The 13,361-nt window shown below is 44.3% G+C and overlaps 1 pseudogene; it reads left to right on the top strand.

Annotated features, from left to right (window-relative positions):
- Positions 1 to 7,162: 7,162 nt before the first annotated feature.
- On the top strand, positions 7,163 to 13,151 carry LOC118650523 (annotated as a pseudogene).
- The last annotated feature ends 210 nt before the right edge of the window (positions 13,152 to 13,361 follow it).

Below are 13,361 nucleotides of genomic sequence, written 5' to 3'. Positions count from 1 at the left end.
TATCCATTGGTATGCTTATATGCATGCATACAAGTCCTTTGGTTGACCTCTCCCCCTTACCCCCACCCTCCCCTACCTGAGATTTGAAGTTCTGATGGATGCTTCTCTGTCTCTGGATCTGTTTTTGTTCATCAGTTTATGTTGTTCATTATATTCCATAAGTGAGTGAGATCATGTGGTATTTATCTCTCTGACTGGCTTATTTCACATAGCATAATGCTCTCCAGTTCCATCCATGCTGTTGCAAATGGTAAGAGTTCCTTCCTTTTTACAGCAGCGTAGTATTCCATTGTGTAGATGTACCACCATTTTCTAATCCACTCATCCACTGATGGGCATTTAGGCTATTTCCAAATCTTAGCTATGATAAATTGTGCTGCTATGAACATAAGGGTGCATATATCCTTTCTAATTGGTGTTTCTAGTTTCTTGGGATATATTCCTAGAAGTGGGATCACTGGGTCAAATGGGAGTTCCATTTTTAGTTTTTTGAGGAAAGTCTATACTCTTCTCCACAGTGGCTGCACCAGTCTGCATTCCCACCCATGGTGCATGAGGGTTCCTTTTTCTGCACATCCTCGCCAGCACTTGGTTTGTTGATTTGTTGATGACAGCCATTCTTACAGGTGCAAGATGATACCGCATTGTTGTTTTGATTTGCATCTCTCAGATGATTAGTGACTTTGAACATGTTTTCATATGTCTTTTGGCCTTTCTTCTGTCTTCTTTCGAAGAGTGTCTATTTAGGTCCATTGCCCATTTTTTTTTTTAATATATTTTATTGATTTTTCACAGAGGAAGGGAGAGAGATAGAGAGAGTTAGAAACATCGATGAGAGAGAAACATCGATCAGCTGCCTCTTGCACATCCCCCACTGGGGATGTGCCCGAAACCCAGGTACATGCCCTTGACCGGAATCGAACCCGGGACCTCTCAGTCCGCAGGCTGACGCTCTATCCACTGAGCCAAACCGGTTTTGGCGCATTGCCCATTTTTTTGATTAGGTTGTTTATCTTCCTTTGTTAAGTTGTATGAGTTCCCTGTAAATGTTGGCGATTAAACCATTATCAGTGATAACATTTTCAAATATGTTCTCCCAGGCAGTGGGCTTTCTTGTTGTTTTGTTGATGGTTTCTTTTGCTGTGCAAAAGCTTTTTATTTTGATGTAGTCCCATTCTTCTATTTTCTGTTTAGTTTCCATTGCCCTAGGAGCAGTATCAGTGAAGAAATTGCTTCAGCATATGTCTGAGATTTTGTGGCCTATGGATCCCTCTAGTATTTTTATGGTTTCCCATCTTATGCTTAAGTTGTTTATCCATTCTGAGTTTACTTTTGTGTATGGTGTAAGTTGGTGGTCTAGATTAATTTTTTGCCTGTATCTGTCCAATTTTCCCAACATCATTTATTGAAGAGACTGTCTTGACTCCATTGTATGCTCTTGCCTCCTTTGCCAAATATTAATTGAGCATAGTGGTTTGGGTCGATTTCTGGGTTCTCTATGCTATTCCATTGATCTATATGTCTGTTTGTGCCAGTACCAGGCTGTTTTGAGAACAGTGGCTTTGTAATACAGCTTGATATCTGGTATTGAGATCCCACTTACTTTATTCTTCTTTTTCAGGATTACTGCAGCTAATGGGGTCTTTTTTTATTCCAGATGAATTTTTGGAAAGTTTGTTCTAGGTCTGTGAAATATGCCATTGGTATTTTAATGGGGAGTGCATTGAATATATAGGTTGCTTTGTGTAGTATGGACATCTTGATGATGTTGATTCTACCAATCCATGAACATTGTATGTTCTTCTATGTGTTTATGTCTTCCTCTATCTCCTTTTCCAGTGTCCCGTAGTTTTCTGAGTAGAGGTCTTTTACCTCCTTAGTCAAGTTTATTCCTAGGTATCTTAATTTTTTGGTGTGATGGTAAATGGGATTGCTTTTTTGGTCTCCCTTTCTGTAAGTTCCTTATTGGTGTATAGAAATGCCATAGATTTCTTGGTGTTAATTTTGTATCCTGCTACATTGATGAATTCATTTATTAAATTTAATAATTTTTTGATGGAGTCTTTAGGGTTTTCGATGTAAAGTATCATGTCCTCTGCGAATGAGGAGTGTTTTACTTCTTCTTTTCCAATTTGGATGCCTTTTAGTTTATCTTGTCTGATCACAATGGCTAGTACTTCCAGTGCTACGTTGAATAGGAGTAGTGAGAGTGGACATCCCTGTCCTGTTCTTGTTCTTAGGAGAAATGGTTTTAGTTTTTGCCCATTGCTTATGATGTTGGCTGTGGGTTTTTCATATATGGCTTTTATTATGTTGAGATATGATCCTTCTATTGCCACATTGCTGAGAGTTTTTATCAAGAAAGGGTGTTGGATTTTGTCAAATGCTTTTTCTGCATCAATTGATATGACTATGTGGTTTTTATCTCTCAATCTGTTTATGAGATATATTATGTTTATTGATTAGCAGATATTGTACCATCCTTACATCCCCAAAATAAATTCTACTTCGTCATGGTGTATGATCTTTCTGATGTACTGCTGGATCCCATTTGCAAGAATTTTGTTGAGGATTTTGGCATCTATGTTCATAAGAGATATTGGCCTGTAGTTCTCTTTCATTGTGTTGTCTTTATCTTGTTTTGGTATTAGGGTGATGCTGGCTTCATAGAATGTGCTTGGAAGTGTTCCTTCCTCTTGAATTTTTTGAAATAGTCTGAGTATGAGGATAGGTTTTAGTTCTTCCTTGAATGTTTGGTAAAACTCTCCTGTGAAGCCTTCTGGCACCGGGCTTTTGTTTCCTGGAATCTTTTTGATTACTGCTTCAATTACTTCCATAGTTATCAGCCTATTGAGACTTTTAGAATCTTCCTGATTGAGTTTTGGAATGTTGTATTTTTCTAGGAATATGTCCATTTCCTCCATGTTTTCTAGTTTGTTAGAATAGAGTTATTCATAGTATTTTTTTTTAAACAATCCTTTGTATTTCTGTGGGGTCTGTTGTTATTTTGCCTCTTTTGTTTCTGATTTTGTTTATTTGGGTCCTCTCTCTTTGCTTCTTGGTGAGCCTGGATAGAGGTTCATCAATCTTGTTTATCCTTTTAAAGAACCTGCTCTTCGTTTCATTGATCATCTCTATTGGTTTTTTGGTCTCTATGTCATTCTTTTCTGCTCTGATCTTTATTATCTCCTTCCTTCTGGATACTGTGGGCTTTTCTTATTGCTCTCTTTCTAATTATTTGAGTTGTAGAGTTAGATGATTTATTACCATTTTTTCTTGTTGTTTGAGGTAGGCCTGTTGAGCTATAAACTTCCCTCTCAGGACTGCTTTCATTGTGTCCCATAGATTTTGGATTGTTGTGCTTTTTATTGTCATTAGTTTCCAGGATGTTTTTATTTTCTTCTTTAATCTCTTTGGTAACCCAATCATTGTTCAATAGCATGCTTTTCAGCTTCCAAGTGTTTGAATTTTTTTGGATTGTTTTTATTGTTGTTTATTTCTAATATTATGCCACTGTGGTCTGAGAAGATGCTTGGTATTATTTCATTCTTCTTGGATTTGTGAAGACTTTGTTTGTGACCCAATATGTGGTCTATTTTTGAAAATGCCCCATGTGCACTTGAAAAGAAGGTATATTCCATGGCTTTGGGGTGAAATGTTCTGAAGATGTCAATTAAGTCCATTTGATCTAGTGAGTCATTTAGGATTACTGTTTCTTTGCTGATTTTTTGTCTATAGGATTTATCCAGTGATGTCAGTGGTCTATTAAACTCCCCTACTATGATTGTATTGTTGTTGCTCTCTTCCTTGATATCTTCTGGGAGTTTATTGATTTATTTAGTTAGCTATTTATTTGGGTGCTCCTGCATTGGGTGCATATATGTTTATCAGGATTATATCCTCTTGTATCGATCCCTTTAGTATTATGAAGTGGCCTTCCTTATCTCTTGTTATTGCCTTCACTTTGAGGTCTATTTTGTCAGATATAAGCATTGCAATTCCAGCTTTTTTTTCATTTCCATTTTCCTGAAAGATATTTTTCCATCCCTTCACTTTCAGTCTGTGTGAGTCTCTTATTCTGAGGTGGGTCTCTTGTAGACAGCATATAAAAGGGTCACGTTTTTTTATCCATTCAGCCACTCGATGTCTTTTGATTGGAGCGTTTAGTCTCTTTACATTTAAAGTTATTATCGAAAGGTACTTGTTTGTAGCCATTTTTAGTTTTTGTGCCTGTTTTCTTTCTTAGCTATTTATTTCTTCTTTTTACACCAGTCCCTTTAGCATTTCTTGCATTGCTGGCTTGGTGGTGATACACTCCCTTAGCCTTATTTGTCTTTGAAGCTTCTTATTTCCCCTTCAATTTTGAATGATAACCTTGCTGGCTAGAGTATTCTTGGATTCAGTCCCTTGCTTTGCATCACTTTGTAAATTTCTGTCTATTCTTTTCTGGCTTGATGTGTTTCTGTTGAGAAGTCATTTGATAATCTAATGGGGGATCCCTTGTATGCAATTTTCTGTCAGTCTCTTGCAGCCTTTAAGATTCTCTCTTTGTCCTGAACATTTGCCATGGTAATTATGATGTGTCTTGGTGTGAGTCTTTTCGGGTTCATCTTGTTTGGGACTCTGTGCTTGTGTGACTTTCTTCTTCCACACCTCAGGAAGTTTTCTGAAGTTATTTCTTCAAATAACTTTCACATTATTTGCACATGGTGTGATATTGTACATGGAAAACCCTAAAGAACCCATCAAGAAACTACTAGATTTAATAAATGAATTTGACATTGTAGAAGGATACAAAATCAACACTCAAAAAATGATGGCTTTTTAATACGACAATAATGAATTCTCATAAATAGTAATGAAAAAAAATCCCATCTACCATTGCAACAAAAAATTAAGATATTGATTAAGTAATAAACTTAATCAAGGAGGTAAAAGACTTGTACTTGGAAAGTTACAGGATTTGGGGGGAAAAAAGATAGAAGATGTGAACAAGTGAAAGCATATACCGTGTTCAGGGATTGGTAGCATCAACATCATTAAAATGTCCATACTACCCAAGGCAATCTACAGATTCAATACAATCCCTACTAAAATGCCAACAGCATATTTCACAGATCTAGAACAAATACTCCTAAAATTTATATGGAGCCCAGAAGACCCCAAATAGCTGCTGCAATCTTGAGAAAGAACAAAGTTGGAGGAATCACAATGTCAGATATCAAGTTATACTACAAAGCCACTCTACTCAAAACATCCTGACACATGAACAGACATATAGATTAATGAACAGAACAGAGACCCCATAAATTGACCCAATCCGTTATGCTCATTTAATATTTGACAAAGGAGGCAAGAGCATACAATGGAGTCAAAACAGTCTCTTCAACAAATGGTATTGGGATAATTGAACAGATATAAGAAAAAAAAAATTAAACTAGACCACCATACACCAAAATAAACTCAAAATGGATAAAAGGCTTAAATGTAAGTTGAAAAACCATAAAAATCTTAAAAGAAAAATCTCAGACATCTCTCATAGCAATACATTTGTGGATACATCTCCTAGGGCAGTGGTTGGCAAACTCATTAGTCGACGGAGCCAAATACCAACAGTACAACGATTGAAATTTCTTTTGAGAGCCAAATTTTTAAAACTTAAACTATATAGGTAGGTACATTGTTATTAACTTAATTAGGGTACTCCTAAGCTGGCCTTTGCTAAAAACGTCCTCAATCTGATTGAGGTACATTCGCTGAGGTTGACCCCTTCCAACTCTCCCATCCACACTAGTCTTGTATACTTGTTTCATCTAACTCCTTTCGTTCATCCTCTCTATATATCCAAACCATCTCAACATACCTTTCTCAATCCTCGACACTAAATTTTTTCACTCCACAACGTTCCCTAAAATTAACTTAATAAACTTTACTTAAAGTTTTAAGTCTTAGTTAAACTATAGGTATGTTGAGTAAAACTTGATATCATAGTTAATAATTATATTATTTATTGATAAAACGAAATTCCTTACAATTTACTTTACAATATCCATAAAATTAAATCATGACAACGACTGACAAACACTAATGTGAACAATGGCCTTGCATCTCCTTAGAAAGTTTGGGTAAGTCAGGTTTGTATGTTGTTTTTAATTTTTGGGCACGATTCCAGGTTCTCATCAATAAGACGACTTCTCAATTTACTCTTGATAAGGTTCATGCTTGAAAATGATTGTTTGCATAAATATGTAGACCCGAATAAGGAAAGAACAGCAAATGCTGTTTTTTTCAGTTGATTATATGAGTTAGGAATACTATTCCAGGTGTTAAAAATCAACATATCTTCCTTCTCCAGGTATTTCAAACAGACCACTTGTGCTGTGAACTAAGTTCACATTTGTTTTTCTCCAATATTTCTATATCAGCACAAAGATGTTCAAATTTCGAGCTCCAGAGTGCTTTGTTTTTTTAAATCCAGCAATTGCATTTCAAAGTTGCCAATGTCAATATTAATGGGAGAAAACTTTAATTCTGTTACAGTAGCATTGAGAGTTTTGTTTTTTTTTTTTCCCCTTGGCTGATCCTTTATTGCTTTAGGGGGAGGGGTGTTCAGGAGCTCTTGGTGGGGCAGGCCCGCTTCCTCTTCACCATCACAGGCTTCTGGCTGTGCAGGATGGCACTGGCCCTGTGGATGGCGGCCATGCGCAGATCCGGGCGGTACTTGTTTCTGCGGATCATGTGCACTTCCCTTGATTATTATTGGTTAGTCCAGAGAAATCCTGGGTGTGGCTAGCAGAGGCTTCTTCCAGGAAGAAGCACATGGCTCTGTCAAAAAATGGAGGACCCAAGAAAGATGGAGGGCGCAGTCCTCACCCGGGCTCCAGGGGCTAGTCCGATCGCCGGGGGTCCAGCAAATCGACCAGTTCCAGCCCAGACAGGAAGTCCACGTCCTCCGTCTCGTCCCCCGGGGCACCAGCGATAGCCTCCTCTTCCGTCTCCTCGGGCTAGGGCACGCGCCCTGCTTCGCCGCCGCCGCTGCCGCATGGGTCCAGTCCAGGGGGCAGCAGGCAGGTGGCGGCCCGCACCAGGTTCCCGCTGTGGGCCGGGGAGTCGAAGCCCGAGGCCGCCAGCAGCACGGCACAGCGCAGCCAGGCCGTGCCTCATGGCGCCCGGCGGCCGGCCCACGCAGGCCCCGGCCCCTCTGACCGGCCCCGAGGGCCGCATGGACCCCCGGCCCCAGTGCGGGCAAGTGGGGAGCGGACCACGGGGGAAGGGAAGAAAGAGCCAGGCGGCAAGGCCTTCCGCTCCCACGACCTCCCCATCGGTCGCTGCTTGGCCCCACCCCTCGGCGGTGGCCGGTCAGGACACTTGGACCCGCTCCAGGGAGGCCAGACCCTACGGCGGGCGCGGAGGGGTTCCAGAGCCCAGCGGCCGGACTCCTCCTCCCGCACCGCCCGCAGAGGCGGGCGGCGCGCCTTTCACTGCAAATTGTAAGAATACCTTCGTTTCTATAGCAGCATGGTATTTCATTGTATAGATGTACCATAGTTTTGTAATCCACTCATCCACTGATGGGCATTTAGGCTGTTTCCAGATCTTAAGTAGGGTAAATTGTGCTGCTATGAACATAGGGGTGCATATATCCTTTCTGATTGGTGTTTATAGTTTCTTGGGATATATTCCTAGAAGTGAGATCACTGGGTCAAATAGGAGTTCCATTTTTAGTTTTTTGAAGAAACTCCATACTGTTTTCCACAGTGTCTGCACCAGTCTGCATTCCCACCAGCAGTGCACGAGGGTTCCTTTTTCTCCACATCCTCACCAGCATTTGTCGTTTGTTGATTTGTTGATAATTGCCATTCTGACAGGTGTGAGATGGTACCACATTGTCATTTTGATTTGCATCTCTCGGTTAATTAGTGACTTTGAGCATGTTTTCATATGTCTCTTGGCCTTCCTTCTGTCTTCTTTAGAAAAGTATCTATTTAGGTCCATTGCCCATTTTTTAATTGGATCATTTATCTTCCTTTTATTAAGTTGTGAGTTCCCTGTAAACGTTGGTGATTAAATCTTTATCAGTGATAACATTTGCAAATATGTTCTCCCATTAGTGTGCTTTCTTGTTTTGTTGATGGTTTCTTTAGTTGTGCAAAAGCTTTTTTATTTTGATGTAGTCCCATTTGTTTATTTTATCTTTAGTTTCCATTGCCCTAGGAGTGGTATCGGTCAAGAAAATGCTTCAGCATATGTCTGAGATTACACTGCCTGTGGATTCCTCTAGTATTTTTATGGTTTCCTGTCTTATGTTAAAGTCCTTTATCCATTTTGAGTTTATTTTTGTGTATGGTGTAAGTTGGTGGTCTAGTTTCATTTTTTTTGCATGTATCTGTCCAATTTTCCCAACACCATTAATTGAAGATACTGTCTTGACTCATTTGTATGTTCATGCCTTCATTGTCAAATATTAATTGAGCATAGTGGTTTGGGTTGATATAAATGACACAGAGACCAAAAAAACAATACAAAAGATCAACAAAACCAAGAGCTGGTTCTTTGAAAGGATAAACAAGATTGATGAACCTCTAGCCAGGCTCACCAAGAAGCAAAGAGAGAGGACACAAATAAACAAAATCAGAAACGAAAGAGGCAAAATAACAACAGACCCCACAGAAATACAAAGAATTGTTAAAAAAAATACTATGAACAACTCTATTACAACAAACTAGAAAATATAGAGGAATTGGACATATTCGTAGAAAAATACAACCTTCCAAAACCTAATCAGGAAGAATCTAAAAATCTCAATAGGCCAATAACTATGGAAGAAATTGAAGCAGTAATCAAAAAGCTTCCAGCAAACAAAAGTCTGGGGCCAGACGGTTGCACAGTGGAGTTTTACCAAACATTCAAGGAAGAACTAAAACCTATCCTCATACACAGACTATTCCAAAAAATTCAAGAAGAAGGAACACTTCCAAGCACATTCTATGAAGCCAACCAGCATCACCCTAATACAAAAACCAGATAAAGACAACACAATGAAAGAGAATTACAGGTCAATATCCCTCATGAACATAGATGCCAAAATCCTCAACAAAATTCTAGAAAATCAGATCCAGCATCACATCAGAAAGGTCATTCACCATGACCAAGTAGGATTTATCCAAGGGATGCAAGGATGGTACAATATCTGCAAATCAATAAACATGATACATCACATAAACAAATTGAGAGAGAAAAACCACACAGTCATATCAATTGATGCAGAAAAAGCATTTGACAAAATCCAACACCCATTTTTGATTAAAACAACTCTCATCAAATGGGAATAGAAGGATCATATCTCAACATAATAAAAGCCATATATGACAAACCCACAGCCAACATCATACTCAATGGACAAAACCTAAAACCATTTCCCTTACGAACAGGAACAAGACAGGGATGCCCACTCTCACCACTCCTGTTCGACATAGTACTGGAAGTATTAGCCACTGCAATTGGACAAGAAGAAATAAAAGGCATCGAATTTGAAAAAGAAGAAGTAAAACTGTCCTTATTTGCAGATGACATGATATTGTACATAAAAAACCCTAAAGACTCCATCAAAAACCTATTAGACTTAATAAATGAATTTGGCAATGTAGCGGGATGCAAAATTAATGCCAAGAAATCTGGGCCATTTCTATACACCAATAGTGAACTTACAGAAAGAGAGACTAAAAAAGCAATCCCATTTACTATCACACCAAATAAATTAAGATACCTAGGAATAAACTTAACTAAGGAGGTAAAAGACCTATATGCGGAAAACTACAGGACACTGAAAAAAGAGATAGAGGAAGACATAAACAGATGGAAGAACATACCATGCTCATGGATTGGTAGACTCAACATCATTAAAATGTCCATACTCCCAATGCAATCTATAGAGTCAATGCACTCCCCATTATAATACCAACAGCATATTTCACAGACCTAGAAAGAACTCTCCAAAAATTCATCTGGAATAAAAGAAGACCCCGAATAGCCCAGGCAATCCTGAGAAAGAAAGACAAAATAGGTGGAATCTCAGTACCAGATTTCAAGCTATATTACAAAGCCACTGTTCTCAGTACAGCCTGGTACTGGCACAAGAACAGACATATAAACCATTTGAATAGAACAGAGAACCCAGATATCGACCCAGGCTGCTATTTCTTTATTGATTTTCTCTTTGGTTTATCTGTCTATAGCTTTCAAAACTATGATTGTGTTTAATCTGTTTTTCCCTTTAGTTCTGTGAATATCCTATCTAATAAAAGACAAAAAAGGTAATTAACCATACCTCCGCTATGCTTCCCATTGGCTAATCAGGGTGATATGCAAATTAACCACCAACAAAGATGGTGGTTAATTTGTATACTAGGCTTCAAGTGGTGGAGCAAGCCAAAGGACCCCCAAGCTTGCAGAGCAGTGAGGCCTGCCTGCTGCAAAGCCTGATGGAAGCCCTGTGTGTTTATGCACCCTGGGGGTGCAGAGGTCCCATCCTAGGCAGAGGCCAGATGGTGCAACTTCCGACTCTGAGAAGCAGCTTGGGGGCTGGAAGGCGACTCCTCTGACCCTCAGCTCCACCAGGAGAGGAGCAGAGAAAGGCCCAAGCCTCCCTCAAGGTGACCCGAAACCCCCACCCACACCAAGCAGGCTGCTGGGACTGTGCGCGGAGGACTCACCTCCAAGCCCAGCTGGTGGCCCTGCTGCAGCCATGGCATTCCTGGGTGCAGGCCCAAGAGGGACAGGGAGTGGAGGTGGGGGCGCCTTGAGTCCTGGTCTTCCTCCTGTTTCAGGGCCTCACCCTCTGCAGGCCTCCTCCCCAGCGCCCAGAGCAGCGGACCTACCGAGGGTGCTCCCCACTGGCCAGGGGGTGAATGGAGCAGGACACTCCCAGGTGAAGGGTCACCCTGGGGAGGAGTCCTGACACCTCCATGCACCACTCCTGGAACGCTGCCCAGGCCCTGAGCGCAGAGTGGAGCCACACAGGCCTGGAGGGCGGGGGTGGGGGTGGGCGCCTGCACCTGGTGCAGCGGGAGGTGCTGGGGAGCCGCCCACCTTCCAGGGCCTCCTCCTGCTTCAGGGCCTTGCCCTCCTGGGTGCAGGCCCCAGCAGGATGCTGGGTGGTGGTGGGGGTGCCATGTGTCCTGGCCTCCTCCAGGGCCTCATCCGCCGCCGGTCTCCTCCTCCCCAGCACCCAGAGCAGCAGACCCACCGAGGGCGCTCCCCACTGGCTGAGGGGGTGAATGGAGCGGTGGGGACTCCCGGGTGAAGGGTCATCCTGGGGAGGAGACCCGACACCTCCATGCCCCGCTCCTGTTCAGGAACATCCCCGAGATCGCAAGTCTGCACCGCTGGCATTGGGGCAGCGTGATGGCACTGATGGTGGAGAAGGCACTGTGCATGCAGGTGCTGCTGCAGCCCAGGTCCTACCTCCTCAAAGGCTTTGAGATGTTCGTTCCCTCTTCAAGCCCTACATCTGGTACTGCATGGAGGAGGAGGGCTGCATGGAGTACACGCGCAGCCTGCTGCATTACAACAACCTCTTCCCGGCCTATGTGATGTGGGCCGAGAAGCACCAGCAGTGCCAGAGGCTGAAGCTGAGCGACATGCTCGCCAAGCCCCACCATCGGCTCACCAAGTACCCGCTGCTGCTCAAGGCGGTGCTGAGGAAGACAGATGAGCAGCGTGCCAAGGAGGCCATCATCACCATGATCAGCTCCGTGGAGCGCTTCATCCACCACGTGAACGCGTGCATGCGGCAGCGACAGGAGCGGCAGCGGCTGGTGGCCATGGTGAGCCGCATTGAGTCCTAGGAGGTGGTGGAGGGTAGCAACAATGAGGTGGACAAGCTCCTGAAGGAATTTCTGCACCTGGACCTGACTGGTCCCATCCCTGGTGCCTCCCCAGAGGAGACGGGTCAGCTGCTGTTGGAGGGCAGCCTGAGGATGAAGGAGGGAAAGGACAGAAAGATGGACGTGTACTGCTTCCTCTTCACGGACCTGCTCTTAGTGACCAAGGCAGTGAAGAAGACTGAGAGGACCAAGGTCATCAGGCCACCACTGCTGGTGGACAAGATCGTGTTCCAGGAGCTGCGGGACCCTGGCTCCTTCCTCCTCATCTACCTGAACAAGTTCCACAGTGCCGTGGGGGCCTACACATTCCAGGCTAGGGGGGAGGCTCTGTGCCGAGGTTGGATGGACTTCATTTACAATGCCCAGAACCAGTTGTTCAGCTGCATGCACAGGAGCACGCGGGCAGCTAGCAGCACCTGCAGAGCCTGGAGGAGGATGAGCAGGAGGAAGAGGAGGAAGATGAGAAGGAAGAGGAGGGTGGGGAGAGTAGCACTTCCACTCCCAGCTCCCCCACCATCCTGCGCAAAAGCAGCAACAGCCTGGGCTCCCAGCACTGTGCCTCTGACGGCTCCACAGAGACCCTGGCCATGGTGGTGCTGGAGCCCGGAGACGCTCTCCTCTCCCGAGTTCGAGGGCGGCCCCAGTCGGACGAGATGTCCCTCAGTACCACCGCCTCATCTGTCACACTGACCAGCGAACTGCTGGCCCTGGGCCCCGGGAAGGGCAGCTCCTGCTCCATGGACTCTTCCCCACCTCCTTGCAAGACTTTGCGACCCCAGCTCCTGTGGTGGAGCCAGTGTCCTGCCCCTACATTTACCACAGGCCCCTTCACCCCCGCCCTAGCCCCGCCTCTGCCACAGCACCCCTGTCCAGCTGCTGCCCCGCCTGCCCTACCTGCTCAAGTCCAAATCTGAGGCCAGCCTCCTGCAGCTGCTGGCAGAGGGAGCCCCCAACCGCAGCCTGTAAGAACTCTGCTTGGCTGCCACAGCCACCAGCACTAGGACTCAGGGCTCCCCTCACAAAGCTGGGCCCTGCTGGAATTGCGGGGGTGCACCAAGCCCTGGCAGTGGCTCCCAGCTATCAGAGATGGAGGGCAGGACCACCTGCCTGGCGGGGGAGCCCAAAGGGCCCTCCAGAAGGAGCAGAGAGATGCCCTCAGGGGCCTCCTGCAGGGTCCAGCCTGAGCTCCACCCCCCCCATCTCTGCCCAGCACAGGAAGCTGATGCTGGCCCAGCTCTAGGGCACCAGGACCACCCTGCTGCTTAACTCCCAGGCCCTGAGCACAGCATGGAGCCGCCATGCCTGGAGGGCGCGGTGGGGTGGGTGGGGTGGGGGGCGAACGCATGCGCCTGGTGTAGCAGGACTTGGTGGGGAGCCTCCCGCCTTCAGGGGCGGGCCTCAGGCCCAGCGCCCAAAGCAGAAGTGCTGCAGTGTGGCCACCAGGCCCTGAAGGCTGCCCTGAAAGCCACACAAAGA

This window comes from Myotis myotis, unplaced genomic scaffold (assembly GCF_014108235.1).
Source record: "Myotis myotis isolate mMyoMyo1 unplaced genomic scaffold, mMyoMyo1.p scaffold_m19_p_3, whole genome shotgun sequence".
NCBI classification, from domain to species: Eukaryota; Metazoa; Chordata; class Mammalia; order Chiroptera; family Vespertilionidae; genus Myotis; species Myotis myotis.
This window is presented reverse-complemented; position numbering and strand designations above follow the sequence as displayed.